The 18,678-nt window shown below is 63.9% G+C and overlaps 5 non-coding genes across 5 annotated transcripts; all 5 read right to left on the bottom strand.

Moving 5' to 3' along the window:
* Positions 1-1,569: 1,569 nt before the first annotated feature.
* LOC142876533 (5S ribosomal RNA) lies at positions 1,570-1,688 on the bottom strand. Its single transcript, XR_012923434.1, has one exon. It is a non-coding gene; the product is annotated as a 5S ribosomal RNA (ribosomal RNA).
* A 3,536-nt stretch (positions 1,689-5,224) lies between these two features.
* On the bottom strand, positions 5,225-5,343 carry LOC142876532 (5S ribosomal RNA). Its single transcript, XR_012923433.1, has one exon. It is a non-coding gene; the product is annotated as a 5S ribosomal RNA (ribosomal RNA).
* A 3,533-nt stretch (positions 5,344-8,876) lies between these two features.
* LOC142876531 (5S ribosomal RNA) lies at positions 8,877-8,995 on the bottom strand. Its single transcript, XR_012923432.1, has one exon. It is a non-coding gene; the product is annotated as a 5S ribosomal RNA (ribosomal RNA).
* A 3,535-nt stretch (positions 8,996-12,530) lies between these two features.
* Positions 12,531-12,649, bottom strand: LOC142876529 (5S ribosomal RNA). The gene has a single exon (XR_012923430.1). It is a non-coding gene; the product is annotated as a 5S ribosomal RNA (ribosomal RNA).
* Positions 12,650-16,183: 3,534 nt separating this feature from the next.
* LOC142876528 (5S ribosomal RNA) lies at positions 16,184-16,302 on the bottom strand. The gene has a single exon (XR_012923429.1). It is a non-coding gene; the product is annotated as a 5S ribosomal RNA (ribosomal RNA).
* Between the last annotated feature and the right edge of the window lie 2,376 nt (positions 16,303-18,678).

The raw sequence follows: 18,678 nt of genomic DNA, 5'->3' as shown, positions 1-18,678 counted from the left end.
CACTCTAAGGACCCGCAGGCCAGCTGGGCCTTCTGGCAGGACAGAGAGCCCCGGAATCCGACGTGGAGAGCTGGGTGTACGTCCCCAGGAGGAGGCGGTCCGGTCCCCACCTCCGCGGCTCTCCCCTTGCGGGGGGGAAAAGCAGCCACGGGGCCTCAGAGAAGACACCAGGCTGGGCGCCCGCCCCACAGTGGGGGCACGTCCCCCGCAGGCCACTTAGCGCCGGCCGCCGGCCGGCGGACGGTTGGGTGGCGCGAGACGCTGCGGCCGCCCTGCTACCGGGTTCCTGGGAGGGCGTCCTGGAACCAGCGTCCACACCAAGCCCTTGGAAGGCCCAGGCGACGGAGGAGCCCCGTCAGGCAGGGGCCGAGGACGGTGACGGCCCGGGCGGGGAGGAGCGTGTCAGGCAGGGGCAGAGGACGGTGACAGGTGACAGGCCGGGCGGGAAGGAGTCAGTCAGGCAGGGGCCGAGGAGGAGACGGGCTGGGTAAGGGTTAGGGTTAGAGTCAGGGCACAAGTCACAATCGCAAAGACCTGGAAGCGACCCGAGTGCCCATCGACCCACGAGTGCGTAAATGAAATGTGGCGCGTGGACACCACGGAGTGCTATTCAGCTAGGAGGAGCAGCGGTGAGAGGGCACCTCTCGTGGTTCTCCTGGCCAGAGCTGGAACCCGTTCCAGTAAGCCAGGTAGCCCAAGAATGGACACACGAGCACCACGTGCTCGCGCTCACCAGCAAATGGGTACGAACCGATGGACACCTAAGTGGACACAGAGGAATCACCTTCATCGGGTGGGTGTCGGGCGGGTGGGGGGAGGGGATGGGCATACACCTCCATTAGGAATGGGGTGGGTGCGCACCGACTGGGGGATGGGCGCACTTGAGGCTCTGACCCGAGGGGGGAGGCAGGGAGAGGGCAACGTACCCGACCCTAACATTGGTACCCCCACAATACGCTGGAACGACATCAGAGGTAAATGAATAAGAACACAGGGGGGAGGGGGGCACGGGCAACACATGTCACCTTAATACTTGGACTCCCATCATCTGCTTGAAAAGAGAGAGAAAAGAAAATGCAATCATAGAGATAAGAGACACTTTTTAAAAATAATGAATCCGAAGAGAAAAGTAAAAGGAGGCCTGTGGAGCAGGTCTGGGTGTGACTCCGGATCCCCCAACATCAGGTGCCACCACCAAAGATTCCTACGTGTAGCCCAGAGAACCCCAAAAGCAACGGGACGAGTTCTGGTCACATACTCCCTCCAAATGACATCCTGGCCTTCTTCTGGAACTCCCTCCCCTCTCAGACTCTCAAGGTTTCCTCCAGCGTGTCGGTTCCCACAGAGCAGACCTTTGGTCTGAGACCTGACAGTCCAGAAGCCACGCATGCTGCCGCGTGACGGCGGTGTCGCGGCTTGGGACAAGAGGAGGCCCCACGGTGCGGGCTGGGGCGCCAGGCACCGCGGCGGGCGCTGAGGGTGGGGGTGACCCCCACCCCGGGCCGCCGCCTCGCTCCCAGAGAGGGGACAGAACAAGAGGCAAAACAAAAAAAAAAAAAAAAAAGAAGAAGCCTACGGCACCCGGTATTCCCAGGCGGTCTCCCATCCAAGTACTAACCGGGCCCGACCCTGCTTAGCTTCCGAGACCAGACGAGATCGGGCGCGTTCAGGGTGGTGTGGCCCTAGACGGCGGAGGGCGCCCCTGCCCCGCTCAAGAAGCCGAGCCTCTCTGCGCTTCCCCGCCGCCTCCTCCCGCCCCAGGCCCCGCGCCGGCGCTGACCCGCACCGGGCCGGGCCTGTTGAGTTCACCGGCCGGGTCCGGCGGGCTCCGAGGGACGGGGGTGACAGGCGGGGCGGGGCGGGGCGGGGCGGGCAGGGAGCGGCGGGCCGGGGTGGGGGGCTGTCTCTCTCTATACACACACACACACACACACACACACTCACACTCACACTCACTCACTCACACTCACACAAGATGCGCCTCCACGGCTGGACTCGCCAAGGTGGAGACCTTCCAGCCCCCTTCCTCTCCTCGCCTGGCCCACCCCCAGCTCGTGGCCGCCCCCGCCGCCGCCGATTGCGCACGCGCGGGTCGCCCGCCCTTTGACCCCAGGCAGGGGCCGCCCTCCCCGACAACCCCTTTCAGCTGCGCCCCCCACCCTGTGGGTGGGCTGCCGCCTATTCCCCCGGGCCCGGGCTGGGGCACAGCGCATGGGGGAGGGGAGCGAGTGTATGGGGCGTCTCTCTCTCTCTCTCTAGGGATGTGTCCCATGGGTGGGGTGGCGTGGTTTGTGGGGCGCTGAAGAAATCAGTCCCCTCCATCTCCTACCTCTGGAAAACGCCCAAGCCCTTGGAGAACTGCCGGCAACGCGACCGTGGGGGCCGGGACCCTCCTCTGTGTCCTCCTGTGGCCCGGTCCAAGGGGCCTGGGCCTGGCCGGGGCTGCATTGGACCCCGACCACCCTGGCGTGTGGACTCGCTAAAAATCGGCGATTAGATATTGGATTCCAGCTTCATTGAGGTCATTTCACTAATGAGTGCACCGGAAAGAGTTTCCTAATCCATCTGTGAGGGTGGCAACTGAAAGAGAATTTTAAAGCTGACAGAATAGGCGAGGAAAGGCATAGGAGATTTCCACACCCAGTAAGGAAGCCTTTCCCGAAATGGAAGAAAGAAACGAGCAAACAGAAACACCGGTAGCCCGCCAGGATCAGAGTCTGCCCCCGAGAGAAAGTACCCTGACCAGGTTCACCCGTGGGTGGGTGGCGAGCTAGCGGCATTCAGAAGAGCGAGGCCCGCAGTCTGTGCAGAAGACACCTGCACTCGGGTGTGTGTGGCGGCACGATTCACAAGCAGCTCCAGATGTTAAGCCAAGGAGAAGCCAGGGAGTTCCCAACGCCCCAGGTGTCCTCAGCCCACGACTGGCTGCTGGGGGAATGCGCAGCCCGGCTCCTTGTCTCAGAGCCCTTGTCTCAGAGCGGGACAACCAGGAGGTGTGACGTACACCCCGGGGTTCCCAGGAGGATCAGGCTGAAGCTGGGACTTGGCCTGAAAGTGTCCCCTCGCATGGCCACCCCCTTCCCCTTCCTGCTCCTCTACTCCTGGTGCCCCTCCATCCAGGGGCCAGACCTTAAAGAGTCACCCGCAAGAGAATCCTGGTCCCAAAGGAGCCTTCTGGGGGACCCGTGCTGAGAGAGGTTGTGGGCATGGCCCGCTGGGGCTCTGCCCGACCCAGGGCTGAGAGATGCAACCTCCCAGCTCTGGGTCCCTGCAGGGGAAGCGTTGGCAAGCACAGGGCCAGTCCTCCAAAGGCCCAGGTGCAGGGAGCCCAGGCCAAGCAGCCTGTGGAAGAAGCCACCCCGGGAACACGACTGCCGGCCAAGGCCCTTCCCACCTCCTCCTCCTCCTCCTCCTGCTCCTCCACCCCCCCCCCGACCTCCCACCCCCCCACCCCCCCCCCGACATGGCGCAGGGCTCAGAGACACCTCAGACACTTGCTACCCAAAGTGCAAAGGGCATCAGTTGCTCCTCCAAACCCCCCCCCCCCGCCCAGCAGACCGCGTTGTCCAGCCAGCCCCCGGGCCTCTCTGGGGTGCCCAGCACAAAAGTGCAGACAACCACCGGACCCTCAATCTCAGTTTTCGGATGTTTTTGCCACTCTAAGGACCCGCAGGCCAGCTGGGCCTTCTGGCAGGACAGAGAGCCCCGGAATCCGACGTGGAGAGCTGGGTGTACGTCCCCAGGAGGAGGCGGTCCGGTCCCCACCTCCGCGGCTCTCCCCTTGCGGGGGGGAAAAGCAGCCACGGGGCCTCAGAGAAGACACCAGGCTGGGCGCCCGCCCCACAGTGGGGGCACGTCCCCCGCAGGCCACTTAGCGCCGGCCGCCGGCCGGCGGACGGTTGGGTGGCGCGAGACGCTGCGGCCGCCCTGCTACCGGGTTCCTGGGAGGGCGTCCTGGAACCAGCGTCCACACCAAGCCCTTGGAAGGCCCAGGCGACGGAGGAGCCCCGTCAGGCAGGGGCCGAGGACGGTGACGGCCCGGGCGGGGAGGAGCGTGTCAGGCAGGGGCAGAGGACGGTGACAGGTGACAGGCCGGGCGGGAAGGAGTCAGTCAGGCAGGGGCCGAGGAGGAGACGGGCTGGGTAAGGGTTAGGGTTAGAGTCAGGGCACAAGTCACAATCGCAAAGACCTGGAAGCGACCCGAGTGCCCATCGACCCACGAGTGCGTAAATGAAATGTGGCGCGTGGACACCACGGAGTGCTATTCAGCTAGGAGGAGCAGCGGTGAGAGGGCACCTCTCGTGGTTCTCCTGGCCAGAGCTGGAACCCGTTCCAGTAAGCCAGGTAGCCCAAGAATGGACACACGAGCACCACGTGCTCGCGCTCACCAGCAAATGGGTACGAACCGATGGACACCTAAGTGGACACAGAGGAATCACCTTCATCGGGTGGGTGTCGGGCGGGTGGGGGGAGGGGATGGGCATACACCTCCATTAGGAATGGGGTGGGTGCGCACCGACTGGGGGATGGGCGCACTTGAGGCTCTGACCCGAGGGGGGAGGCAGGGAGAGGGCAACGTACCCGACCCTAACATTGGTACCCCCACAATACGCTGGAACGACATCAGAGGTAAATGAATAAGAACACAGGGGGGAGGGGGGCACGGGCAACACATGTCACCTTAATACTTGGACTCCCATCATCTGCTTGAAAAGAGAGAGAAAAGAAAATGCAATCATAGAGATAAGAGACACTTTTTAAAAATAATGAATCCGAAGAGAAAAGTAAAAGGAGGCCTGTGGAGCAGGTCTGGGTGTGACTCCGGATCCCCCAACATCAGGTGCCACCACCAAAGATTCCTACGTGTAGCCCAGAGAACCCCAAAAGCAACGGGACGAGTTCTGGTCACATACTCCCTCCAAATGACATCCTGGCCTTCTTCTGGAACTCCCTCCCCTCTCAGACTCTCAAGGTTTCCTCCAGCGTGTCGGTTCCCACAGAGCAGACCTTTGGTCTGAGACCTGACAGTCCAGAAGCCACGCATGCTGCCGCGTGACGGCGGTGTCGCGGCTTGGGACAAGAGGAGGCCCCACGGTGCGGGCTGGGGCGCCAGGCACCGCGGCGGGCGCTGAGGGTGGGGGTGACCCCCACCCCGGGCCGCCGCCTCGCTCCCAGAGAGGGGACAGAACAAGAGGCAAAACAAAAAAAAAAAAAAAAAAGAAGAAGCCTACGGCACCCGGTATTCCCAGGCGGTCTCCCATCCAAGTACTAACCGGGCCCGACCCTGCTTAGCTTCCGAGACCAGACGAGATCGGGCGCGTTCAGGGTGGTGTGGCCCTAGACGGCGGAGGGCGCCCCTGCCCCGCTCAAGAAGCCGAGCCTCTCTGCGCTTCCCCGCCGCCTCCTCCCGCCCCAGGCCCCGCGCCGGCGCTGACCCGCACCGGGCCGGGCCTGTTGAGTTCACCGGCCGGGTCCGGCGGGCTCCGAGGGACGGGGGTGACAGGCGGGGCGGGGCGGGGCGGGGCGGGCAGGGAGCGGCGGGCCGGGGTGGGGGGCTGTCTCTCTCTATACACACACACACACACACACACACTCACACTCACACTCACTCACTCACACTCACACAAGATGCGCCTCCACGGCTGGACTCGCCAAGGTGGAGACCTTCCAGCCCCCTTCCTCTCCTCGCCTGGCCCACCCCCAGCTCGTGGCCGCCCCCGCCGCCGCCGATTGCGCACGCGCGGGTCGCCCGCCCTTTGACCCCAGGCAGGGGCCGCCCTCCCCGACAACCCCTTTCAGCTGCGCCCCCCACCCTGTGGGTGGGCTGCCGCCTATTCCCCCGGGCCCGGGCTGGGGCACAGCGCATGGGGGAGGGGAGCGAGTGTATGGGGCGTCTCTCTCTCTCTCTCTAGGGATGTGTCCCATGGGTGGGGTGGCGTGGTTTGTGGGGCGCTGAAGAAATCAGTCCCCTCCATCTCCTACCTCTGGAAAACGCCCAAGCCCTTGGAGAACTGCCGGCAACGCGACCGTGGGGGCCGGGACCCTCCTCTGTGTCCTCCTGTGGCCCGGTCCAAGGGGCCTGGGCCTGGCCGGGGCTGCATTGGACCCCGACCACCCTGGCGTGTGGACTCGCTAAAAATCGGCGATTAGATATTGGATTCCAGCTTCATTGAGGTCATTTCACTAATGAGTGCACCGGAAAGAGTTTCCTAATCCATCTGTGAGGGTGGCAACTGAAAGAGAATTTTAAAGCTGACAGAATAGGCGAGGAAAGGCATAGGAGATTTCCACACCCAGTAAGGAAGCCTTTCCCGAAATGGAAGAAAGAAACGAGCAAACAGAAACACCGGTAGCCCGCCAGGATCAGAGTCTGCCCCCGAGAGAAAGTACCCTGACCAGGTTCACCCGTGGGTGGGTGGCGAGCTAGCGGCATTCAGAAGAGCGAGGCCCGCAGTCTGTGCAGAAGACACCTGCACTCGGGTGTGTGTGGCGGCACGATTCACAAGCAGCTCCAGATGTTAAGCCAAGGAGAAGCCAGGGAGTTCCCAACGCCCCAGGTGTCCTCAGCCCACGACTGGCTGCTGGGGGAATGCGCAGCCCGGCTCCTTGTCTCAGAGCCCTTGTCTCAGAGCGGGACAACCAGGAGGTGTGACGTACACCCCGGGGTTCCCAGGAGGATCAGGCTGAAGCTGGGACTTGGCCTGAAAGTGTCCCCTCGCATGGCCACCCCCTTCCCCTTCCTGCTCCTCTACTCCTGGTGCCCCTCCATCCAGGGGCCAGACCTTAAAGAGTCACCCGCAAGAGAATCCTGGTCCCAAAGGAGCCTTCTGGGGGACCCGTGCTGAGAGAGGTTGTGGGCATGGCCCGCTGGGGCTCTGCCCGACCCAGGGCTGAGAGATGCAACCTCCCAGCTCTGGGTCCCTGCAGGGGAAGCGTTGGCAAGCACAGGGCCAGTCCTCCAAAGGCCCAGGTGCAGGGAGCCCAGGCCAAGCAGCCTGTGGAAGAAGCCACCCCGGGAACACGACTGCCGGCCAAGGCCCTTCCCACCTCCTCCTCCTCCTCCTCCTGCTCCTCCACCCCCCCCCCGACCTCCCACCCCCCCACCCCCCCCCCGACATGGCGCAGGGCTCAGAGACACCTCAGACACTTGCTACCCAAAGTGCAAAGGGCATCAGTTGCTCCTCCAAACCCCCCCCCCTGCCCAGCAGACCGCGTTGTCCAGCCAGCCCCCGGGCCTCTCTGGGGTGCCCAGCACAAAAGTGCAGACAACCACCGGACCCTCAATCTCAGTTTTCGGATGTTTTTGCCACTCTAAGGACCCGCAGGCCAGCTGGGCCTTCTGGCAGGACAGAGAGCCCCGGAATCCGACGTGGAGAGCTGGGTGTACGTCCCCAGGAGGAGGCGGTCCGGTCCCCACCTCCGCGGCTCTCCCCTTGCGGGGGGGAAAAGCAGCCACGGGGCCTCAGAGAAGACACCAGGCTGGGCGCCCGCCCCACAGTGGGGGCACGTCCCCCGCAGGCCACTTAGCGCCGGCCGCCGGCCGGCGGACGGTTGGGTGGCGCGAGACGCTGCGGCCGCCCTGCTACCGGGTTCCTGGGAGGGCGTCCTGGAACCAGCGTCCACACCAAGCCCTTGGAAGGCCCAGGCGACGGAGGAGCCCCGTCAGGCAGGGGCCGAGGACGGTGACGGCCCGGGCGGGGAGGAGCGTGTCAGGCAGGGGCAGAGGACGGTGACAGGTGACAGGCCGGGCGGGAAGGAGTCAGTCAGGCAGGGGCCGAGGAGGAGACGGGCTGGGTAAGGGTTAGGGTTAGAGTCAGGGCACAAGTCACAATCGCAAAGACCTGGAAGCGACCCGAGTGCCCATCGACCCACGAGTGCGTAAATGAAATGTGGCGCGTGGACACCACGGAGTGCTATTCAGCTAGGAGGAGCAGCGGTGAGAGGGCACCTCTCGTGGTTCTCCTGGCCAGAGCTGGAACCCGTTCCAGTAAGCCAGGTAGCCCAAGAATGGACACACGAGCACCACGTGCTCGCGCTCACCAGCAAATGGGTACGAACCGATGGACACCTAAGTGGACACAGAGGAATCACCTTCATCGGGTGGGTGTCGGGCGGGTGGGGGGAGGGGATGGGCATACACCTCCATTAGGAATGGGGTGGGTGCGCACCGACTGGGGGATGGGCGCACTTGAGGCTCTGACCCGAGGGGGGAGGCAGGGAGAGGGCAACGTACCCGACCCTAACATTGGTACCCCCACAATACGCTGGAACGACATCAGAGGTAAATGAATAAGAACACAGGGGGGAGGGGGGCACGGGCAACACATGTCACCTTAATACTTGGACTCCCATCATCTGCTTGAAAAGAGAGAGAAAAGAAAATGCAATCATAGAGATAAGAGACACTTTTTAAAAATAATGAATCCGAAGAGAAAAGTAAAAGGAGGCCTGTGGAGCAGGTCTGGGTGTGACTCCGGATCCCCCAACATCAGGTGCCACCACCAAAGATTCCTACGTGTAGCCCAGAGAACCCCAAAAGCAACGGGACGAGTTCTGGTCACATACTCCCTCCAAATGACATCCTGGCCTTCTTCTGGAACTCCCTCCCCTCTCAGACTCTCAAGGTTTCCTCCAGCGTGTCGGTTCCCACAGAGCAGACCTTTGGTCTGAGACCTGACAGTCCAGAAGCCACGCATGCTGCCGCGTGACGGCGGTGTCGCGGCTTGGGACAAGAGGAGGCCCCACGGTGCGGGCTGGGGCGCCAGGCACCGCGGCGGGCGCTGAGGGTGGGGGTGACCCCCACCCCGGGCCGCCGCCTCGCTCCCAGAGAGGGGACAGAACAAGAGGCAAAACAAAAAAAAAAAAAAAAAAGAAGAAGCCTACGGCACCCGGTATTCCCAGGCGGTCTCCCATCCAAGTACTAACCGGGCCCGACCCTGCTTAGCTTCCGAGACCAGACGAGATCGGGCGCGTTCAGGGTGGTGTGGCCCTAGACGGCGGAGGGCGCCCCTGCCCCGCTCAAGAAGCCGAGCCTCTCTGCGCTTCCCCGCCGCCTCCTCCCGCCCCAGGCCCCGCGCCGGCGCTGACCCGCACCGGGCCGGGCCTGTTGAGTTCACCGGCCGGGTCCGGCGGGCTCCGAGGGACGGGGGTGACAGGCGGGGCGGGGCGGGGCGGGGCGGGCAGGGAGCGGCGGGCCGGGGTGGGGGGCTGTCTCTCTCTATACACACACACACACACACACACACACTCACACTCACACTCACTCACTCACACTCACACAAGATGCGCCTCCACGGCTGGACTCGCCAAGGTGGAGACCTTCCAGCCCCCTTCCTCTCCTCGCCTGGCCCACCCCCAGCTCGTGGCCGCCCCCGCCGCCGCCGATTGCGCACGCGCGGGTCGCCCGCCCTTTGACCCCAGGCAGGGGCCGCCCTCCCCGACAACCCCTTTCAGCTGCGCCCCCCACCCTGTGGGTGGGCTGCCGCCTATTCCCCCGGGCCCGGGCTGGGGCACAGCGCATGGGGGAGGGGAGCGAGTGTATGGGGCGTCTCTCTCTCTCTCTCTAGGGATGTGTCCCATGGGTGGGGTGGCGTGGTTTGTGGGGCGCTGAAGAAATCAGTCCCCTCCATCTCCTACCTCTGGAAAACGCCCAAGCCCTTGGAGAACTGCCGGCAACGCGACCGTGGGGGCCGGGACCCTCCTCTGTGTCCTCCTGTGGCCCGGTCCAAGGGGCCTGGGCCTGGCCGGGGCTGCATTGGACCCCGACCACCCTGGCGTGTGGACTCGCTAAAAATCGGCGATTAGATATTGGATTCCAGCTTCATTGAGGTCATTTCACTAATGAGTGCACCGGAAAGAGTTTCCTAATCCATCTGTGAGGGTGGCAACTGAAAGAGAATTTTAAAGCTGACAGAATAGGCGAGGAAAGGCATAGGAGATTTCCACACCCAGTAAGGAAGCCTTTCCCGAAATGGAAGAAAGAAACGAGCAAACAGAAACACCGGTAGCCCGCCAGGATCAGAGTCTGCCCCCGAGAGAAAGTACCCTGACCAGGTTCACCCGTGGGTGGGTGGCGAGCTAGCGGCATTCAGAAGAGCGAGGCCCGCAGTCTGTGCAGAAGACACCTGCACTCGGGTGTGTGTGGCGGCACGATTCACAAGCAGCTCCAGATGTTAAGCCAAGGAGAAGCCAGGGAGTTCCCAACGCCCCAGGTGTCCTCAGCCCACGACTGGCTGCTGGGGGAATGCGCAGCCCGGCTCCTTGTCTCAGAGCCCTTGTCTCAGAGCGGGACAACCAGGAGGTGTGACGTACACCCCGGGGTTCCCAGGAGGATCAGGCTGAAGCTGGGACTTGGCCTGAAAGTGTCCCCTCGCATGGCCACCCCCTTCCCCTTCCTGCTCCTCTACTCCTGGTGCCCCTCCATCCAGGGGCCAGACCTTAAAGAGTCACCCGCAAGAGAATCCTGGTCCCAAAGGAGCCTTCTGGGGGACCCGTGCTGAGAGAGGTTGTGGGCATGGCCCGCTGGGGCTCTGCCCGACCCAGGGCTGAGAGATGCAACCTCCCAGCTCTGGGTCCCTGCAGGGGAAGCGTTGGCAAGCACAGGGCCAGTCCTCCAAAGGCCCAGGTGCAGGGAGCCCAGGCCAAGCAGCCTGTGGAAGAAGCCACCCCGGGAACACGACTGCCGGCCAAGGCCCTTCCCACCTCCTCCTCCTCCTCCTCCTGCTCCTCCACCCCCCCCCCCGACCTCCCACCCCCCCACCCCCCCCCCGACATGGCGCAGGGCTCAGAGACACCTCAGACACTTGCTACCCAAAGTGCAAAGGGCATCAGTTGCTCCTCCAAACCCCCCCCCTGCCCAGCAGACCGCGTTGTCCAGCCAGCCCCCGGGCCTCTCTGGGGTGCCCAGCACAAAAGTGCAGACAACCACCGGACCCTCAATCTCAGTTTTCGGATGTTTTTGCCACTCTAAGGACCCGCAGGCCAGCTGGGCCTTCTGGCAGGACAGAGAGCCCCGGAATCCGACGTGGAGAGCTGGGTGTACGTCCCCAGGAGGAGGCGGTCCGGTCCCCACCTCCGCGGCTCTCCCCTTGCGGGGGGGAAAAGCAGCCACGGGGCCTCAGAGAAGACACCAGGCTGGGCGCCCGCCCCACAGTGGGGGCACGTCCCCCGCAGGCCACTTAGCGCCGGCCGCCGGCCGGCGGACGGTTGGGTGGCGCGAGACGCTGCGGCCGCCCTGCTACCGGGTTCCTGGGAGGGCGTCCTGGAACCAGCGTCCACACCAAGCCCTTGGAAGGCCCAGGCGACGGAGGAGCCCCGTCAGGCAGGGGCCGAGGACGGTGACGGCCCGGGCGGGGAGGAGCGTGTCAGGCAGGGGCAGAGGACGGTGACAGGTGACAGGCCGGGCGGGAAGGAGTCAGTCAGGCAGGGGCCGAGGAGGAGACGGGCTGGGTAAGGGTTAGGGTTAGAGTCAGGGCACAAGTCACAATCGCAAAGACCTGGAAGCGACCCGAGTGCCCATCGACCCACGAGTGCGTAAATGAAATGTGGCGCGTGGACACCACGGAGTGCTATTCAGCTAGGAGGAGCAGCGGTGAGAGGGCACCTCTCGTGGTTCTCCTGGCCAGAGCTGGAACCCGTTCCAGTAAGCCAGGTAGCCCAAGAATGGACACACGAGCACCACGTGCTCGCGCTCACCAGCAAATGGGTACGAACCGATGGACACCTAAGTGGACACAGAGGAATCACCTTCATCGGGTGGGTGTCGGGCGGGTGGGGGGAGGGGATGGGCATACACCTCCATTAGGAATGGGGTGGGTGCGCACCGACTGGGGGATGGGCGCACTTGAGGCTCTGACCCGAGGGGGGAGGCAGGGAGAGGGCAACGTACCCGACCCTAACATTGGTACCCCCACAATACGCTGGAACGACATCAGAGGTAAATGAATAAGAACACAGGGGGGAGGGGGGCACGGGCAACACATGTCACCTTAATACTTGGACTCCCATCATCTGCTTGAAAAGAGAGAGAAAAGAAAATGCAATCATAGAGATAAGAGACACTTTTTAAAAATAATGAATCCGAAGAGAAAAGTAAAAGGAGGCCTGTGGAGCAGGTCTGGGTGTGACTCCGGATCCCCCAACATCAGGTGCCACCACCAAAGATTCCTACGTGTAGCCCAGAGAACCCCAAAAGCAACGAGACGAGTTCTGGTCACATACTCCCTCCAAATGACATCCTGGCCTTCTTCTGGAACTCCCTCCCCTCTCAGACTCTCAAGGTTTCCTCCAGCGTGTCGGTTCCCACAGAGCAGACCTTTGGTCTGAGACCTGACAGTCCAGAAGCCACGCATGCTGCCGCGTGACGGCGGTGTCGCGGCTTGGGACAAGAGGAGGCCCCACGGTGCGGGCTGGGGCGCCAGGCACCGCGGCGGGCGCTGAGGGTGGGGGTGACCCCCACCCCGGGCCGCCGCCTCGCTCCCAGAGAGGGGACAGAACAAGAGGCAAAACAAAAAAAAAAAAAAAAAAGAAGAAGCCTACGGCACCCGGTATTCCCAGGCGGTCTCCCATCCAAGTACTAACCGGGCCCGACCCTGCTTAGCTTCCGAGACCAGACGAGATCGGGCGCGTTCAGGGTGGTGTGGCCCTAGACGGCGGAGGGCGCCCCTGCCCCGCTCAAGAAGCCGAGCCTCTCTGCGCTTCCCCGCCGCCTCCTCCCGCCCCAGGCCCCGCGCCGGCGCTGACCCGCACCGGGCCGGGCCTGTTGAGTTCACCGGCCGGGTCCGGCGGGCTCCGAGGGACGGGGGTGACAGGCGGGGCGGGGCGGGGCGGGGCGGGCAGGGAGCGGCGGGCCGGGGTGGGGGGCTGTCTCTCTCTATACACACACACACACACACACACACACTCACACTCACACTCACTCACTCACACTCACACAAGATGCGCCTCCACGGCTGGACTCGCCAAGGTGGAGACCTTCCAGCCCCCTTCCTCTCCTCGCCTGGCCCACCCCCAGCTCGTGGCCGCCCCCGCCGCCGCCGATTGCGCACGCGCGGGTCGCCCGCCCTTTGACCCCAGGCAGGGGCCGCCCTCCCCGACAACCCCTTTCAGCTGCGCCCCCCACCCTGTGGGTGGGCTGCCGCCTATTCCCCCGGGCCCGGGCTGGGGCACAGCGCATGGGGGAGGGGAGCGAGTGTATGGGGCGTCTCTCTCTCTCTCTCTAGGGATGTGTCCCATGGGTGGGGTGGCGTGGTTTGTGGGGCGCTGAAGAAATCAGTCCCCTCCATCTCCTACCTCTGGAAAACGCCCAAGCCCTTGGAGAACTGCCGGCAACGCGACCGTGGGGGCCGGGACCCTCCTCTGTGTCCTCCTGTGGCCCGGTCCAAGGGGCCTGGGCCTGGCCGGGGCTGCATTGGACCCCGACCACCCTGGCGTGTGGACTCGCTAAAAATCGGCGATTAGATATTGGATTCCAGCTTCATTGAGGTCATTTCACTAATGAGTGCACCGGAAAGAGTTTCCTAATCCATCTGTGAGGGTGGCAACTGAAAGAGAATTTTAAAGCTGACAGAATAGGCGAGGAAAGGCATAGGAGATTTCCACACCCAGTAAGGAAGCCTTTCCCGAAATGGAAGAAAGAAACGAGCAAACAGAAACACCGGTAGCCCGCCAGGATCAGAGTCTGCCCCCGAGAGAAAGTACCCTGACCAGGTTCACCCGTGGGTGGGTGGCGAGCTAGCGGCATTCAGAAGAGCGAGGCCCGCAGTCTGTGCAGAAGACACCTGCACTCGGGTGTGTGTGGCGGCACGATTCACAAGCAGCTCCAGATGTTAAGCCAAGGAGAAGCCAGGGAGTTCCCAACGCCCCAGGTGTCCTCAGCCCACGACTGGCTGCTGGGGGAATGCGCAGCCCGGCTCCTTGTCTCAGAGCCCTTGTCTCAGAGCGGGACAACCAGGAGGTGTGACGTACACCCCGGGGTTCCCAGGAGGATCAGGCTGAAGCTGGGACTTGGCCTGAAAGTGTCCCCTCGCATGGCCACCCCCTTCCCCTTCCTGCTCCTCTACTCCTGGTGCCCCTCCATCCAGGGGCCAGACCTTAAAGAGTCACCCGCAAGAGAATCCTGGTCCCAAAGGAGCCTTCTGGGGGACCCGTGCTGAGAGAGGTTGTGGGCATGGCCCGCTGGGGCTCTGCCCGACCCAGGGCTGAGAGATGCAACCTCCCAGCTCTGGGTCCCTGCAGGGGAAGCGTTGGCAAGCACAGGGCCAGTCCTCCAAAGGCCCAGGTGCAGGGAGCCCAGGCCAAGCAGCCTGTGGAAGAAGCCACCCCGGGAACACGACTGCCGGCCAAGGCCCTTCCCACCTCCTCCTCCTCCTCCTCCTGCTCCTCCACCCCCCCCCCGACCTCCCACCCCCCCACCCCCCCCCGACATGGCGCAGGGCTCAGAGACACCTCAGACACTTGCTACCCAAAGTGCAAAGGGCATCAGTTGCTCCTCCAAACCCCCCCCCCTGCCCAGCAGACCGCGTTGTCCAGCCAGCCCCCGGGCCTCTCTGGGGTGCCCAGCACAAAAGTGCAGACAACCACCGGACCCTCAATCTCAGTTTTCGGATGTTTTTGCCACTCTAAGGACCCGCAGGCCAGCTGGGCCTTCTGGCAGGACAGAGAGCCCCGGAATCCGACGTGGAGAGCTGGGTGTACGTCCCCAGGAGGAGGCGGTCCGGTCCCCACCTCCGCGGCTCTCCCCTTGCGGGGGGGAAAAGCAGCCACGGGGCCTCAGAGAAGACACCAGGCTGGGCGCCCGCCCCACAGTGGGGGCACGTCCCCCGCAGGCCACTTAGCGCCGGCCGCCGGCCGGCGGACGGTTGGGTGGCGCGAGACGCTGCGGCCGCCCTGCTACCGGGTTCCTGGGAGGGCGTCCTGGAACCAGCGTCCACACCAAGCCCTTGGAAGGCCCAGGCGACGGAGGAGCCCCGTCAGGCAGGGGCCGAGGACGGTGACGGCCCGGGCGGGGAGGAGCGTGTCAGGCAGGGGCAGAGGACGGTGACAGGTGACAGGCCGGGCGGGAAGGAGTCAGTCAGGCAGGGGCCGAGGAGGAGACGGGCTGGGTAAGGGTTAGGGTTAGAGTCAGGGCACAAGTCACAATCGCAAAGACCTGGAAGCGACCCGAGTGCCCATCGACCCACGAGTGCGTAAATGAAATGTGGCGCGTGGACACCACGGAGTGCTATTCAGCTAGGAGGAGCAGCGGTGAGAGGGCACCTCTCGTGGTTCTCCTGGCCAGAGCTGGAACCCGTTCCAGTAAGCCAGGTAGCCCAAGAATGGACACACGAGCACCACGTGCTCGCGCTCACCAGCAAATGGGTACGAACCGATGGACACCTAAGTGGACACAGAGGAATCACCTTCATCGGGTGGGTGTCGGGCGGGTGGGGGGAGGGGATGGGCATACACCTCCATTAGGAATGGGGTGGGTGCGCACCGACTGGGGGATGGGCGCACTTGAGGCTCTGACCCGAGGGGGGAGGCAGGGAGAGGGCAACGTACCCGACCCTAACATTGGTACCCCCACAATACGCTGGAACGACATCAGAGGTAAATGAATAAGAACACAGGGGGGAGGGGGGCACGGGCAACACATGTCACCTTAATACTTGGACTCCCATCATCTGCTTGAAAAGAGAGAGAAAAGAAAATGCAATCATAGAGATAAGAGACACTTTTTAAAAATAATGAATCCGAAGAGAAAAGTAAAAGGAGGCCTGTGGAGCAGGTCTGGGTGTGACTCCGGATCCCCCAACATCAGGTGCCACCACCAAAGATTCCTACGTGTAGCCCAGAGAACCCCAAAAGCAACGGGACGAGTTCTGGTCACATACTCCCTCCAAATGACATCCTGGCCTTCTTCTGGAACTCCCTCCCCTCTCAGACTCTCAAGGTTTCCTCCAGCGTGTCGGTTCCCACAGAGCAGACCTTTGGTCTGAGACCTGACAGTCCAGAAGCCACGCATGCTGCCGCGTGACGGCGGTGTCGCGGCTTGGGACAAGAGGAGGCCCCACGGTGCGGGCTGGGGCGCCAGGCACCGCGGCGGGCGCTGAGGGTGGGGGTGACCCCCACCCCGGGCCGCCGCCTCGCTCCCAGAGAGGGGACAGAACAAGAGGCAAAACAAAAAAAAAAAAAAAAAAGAAGAAGCCTACGGCACCCGGTATTCCCAGGCGGTCTCCCATCCAAGTACTAACCGGGCCCGACCCTGCTTAGCTTCCGAGACCAGACGAGATCGGGCGCGTTCAGGGTGGTGTGGCCCTAGACGGCGGAGGGCGCCCCTGCCCCGCTCAAGAAGCCGAGCCTCTCTGCGCTTCCCCGCCGCCTCCTCCCGCCCCAGGCCCCGCGCCGGCGCTGACCCGCACCGGGCCGGGCCTGTTGAGTTCACCGGCCGGGTCCGGCGGGCTCCGAGGGACGGGGGTGACAGGCGGGGCGGGGCGGGGCGGGGCGGGCAGGGAGCGGCGGGCCGGGGTGGGGGGCTGTCTCTCTCTATACACACACACACACACACACACACACTCACACTCACACTCACTCACTCACACTCACACAAGATGCGCCTCCACGGCTGGACTCGCCAAGGTGGAGACCTTCCAGCCCCCTTCCTCTCCTCGCCTGGCCCACCCCCAGCTCGTGGCCGCCCCCGCCGCCGCCGATTGCGCACGCGCGGGTCGCCCGCCCTTTGACCCCAGGCAGGGGCCGCCCTCCCCGACAACCCCTTTCAGCTGCGCCCCCCACCCTGTGGGTGGGCTGCCGCCTATTCCCCCGGGCCCGGGCTGGGGCACAGCGCATGGGGGAGGGGAGCGAGTGTATGGGGCGTCTCTCTCTCTCTCTCTAGGGATGTGTCCCATGGGTGGGGTGGCGTGGTTTGTGGGGCGCTGAAGAAATCAGTCCCCTCCATCTCCTACCTCTGGAAAACGCCCAAGCCCTTGGAGAACTGCCGGCAACGCGACCGTGGGGGCCGGGACCCTCCTCTGTGTCCTCCTGTGGCCCGGTCCAAGGGGCCTGGGCCTGGCCGGGGCTGCATTGGACCCCGACCACCCTGGCGTGTGGACTCGCTAAAAATCGGCGATTAGATATTGGATTCCAGCTTCATTGAGGTCATTTCACTAATGAGTGCACCGGAAAGAGTTTCCTAATCCATCTGTGAGGGTGGCAACTGAAAGAGAATTTTAAAGCTGACAGAATAGGCGAGGAAAGGCATAGGAGATTTCCACACCCAGTAAGGAAGCCTTTCCCGAAATGGAAGAAAGAAACGAGCAAACAGAAACACCGGTAGCCCGCCAGGATCAGAGTCTGCCCCCGAGAGAAAGTACCCTGACCAGGTTCACCCGTGGGTGGGTGGCGAGCTAGCGGCATTCAGAAGAGCGAGGCCCGCAGTCTGTGCAGAAGACACCTGCACTCGGGTGTGTGTGGCGGCACGATTCACAAGCAGCTCCAGATGTTAAGCCAAGGAGAAGCCAGGGAGTTCCCAACGCCCCAGGTGTCCTCAGCCCACGACTGGCTGCTGGGGGAATGCGCAGCCCGGCTCCTTGTCTCAGAGCCCTTGTCTCAGAGCGGGACAACCAGGAGGTGTGACGTACACCCCGGGGTTCCCAGGAGGATCAGGCTGAAGCTGGGACTTGGCCTGAAAGTGTCCCCTCGCATGGCCACCCCCTTCCCCTTCCTGCTCCTCTACTCCTGGTGCCCCTCCATCCAGGGGCCAGACCTTAAAGAGTCACCCGCAAGAGAATCCTGGTCCCAAAGGAGCCTTCTGGGGGACCCGTGCTGAGAGAGGTTGTGGGCATGGCCCGCTGGGGCTCTGCCCGACCCAGGGCTGAGAGATGCAACCTCCCAGCTCTGGGTCCCTGCAGGGGAAGCGTTGGCAAGCACAGGGCCAGTCCTCCAAAGGCCCAGGTGCAGGGAGCCCAGGCCAAGCAGCCTGTGGAAGAAGCCACCCCGGGAACACGACTGCCGGCCAAGGCCCTTCCCACCTCCTCCTCCTCCTCCTCCTGCTCCTCCACCCCCCCCCCCGACCTCCCACCCCCCCACCCCCCCCCCGACATGGCGCAGGGCTCAGAGACACCTCAGACACTTGCTACCCAAAGTGCAAAGGGCATCAGTTGCTCCTCCAAACCCCCCCCCCTGCCCAGCAGACCGCGTTGTCCAGCCAGCCCCCGGGCCTCTCTGGGGTGCCCAGCACAAAAGTGCAGACAACCACCGGACCCTCAATCTCAGTTTTCGGATGTTTTTGCCACTCTAAGGACCCGCAGGCCAGCTGGGCCTTCTGGCAGGACAGAGAGCCCCGGAATCCGACGTGGAGAGCTGGGTGTACGTCCCCAGGAGGAGGCGGTCCGGTCCCCACCTCCGCGGCTCTCCCCTTGCGGGGGGGAAAAGCAGCCACGGGGCCTCAGAGAAGACACCAGGCTGGGCGCCCGCCCCACAGTGGGGGCACGTCCCCCGCAGGCCACTTAGCGCCGGCCGCCGGCCGGCGGACGGTTGGGTGGCGCGAGACGCTGCGGCCGCCCTGCTACCGGGTTCCTGGGAGGGCGTCCTGGAACCAGCGTCCACACCAAGCCCTTGGAAGGCCCAGGCGACGGAGGAGCCCCGTCAGGCAGGGGCCGAGGACGGTGACGGCCCGGGCGGGGAGGAGCGTGTCAGGCA

Source organism: Microcebus murinus, chromosome 15, assembly GCF_040939455.1.
Source record: "Microcebus murinus isolate Inina chromosome 15, M.murinus_Inina_mat1.0, whole genome shotgun sequence".
NCBI lineage: Eukaryota > Metazoa > Chordata > Mammalia > Primates > Cheirogaleidae > Microcebus > Microcebus murinus.
The sequence above is the reverse complement of the archived record's forward strand: the minus strand, read 5'-3'. Positions and strand labels throughout refer to the sequence as shown.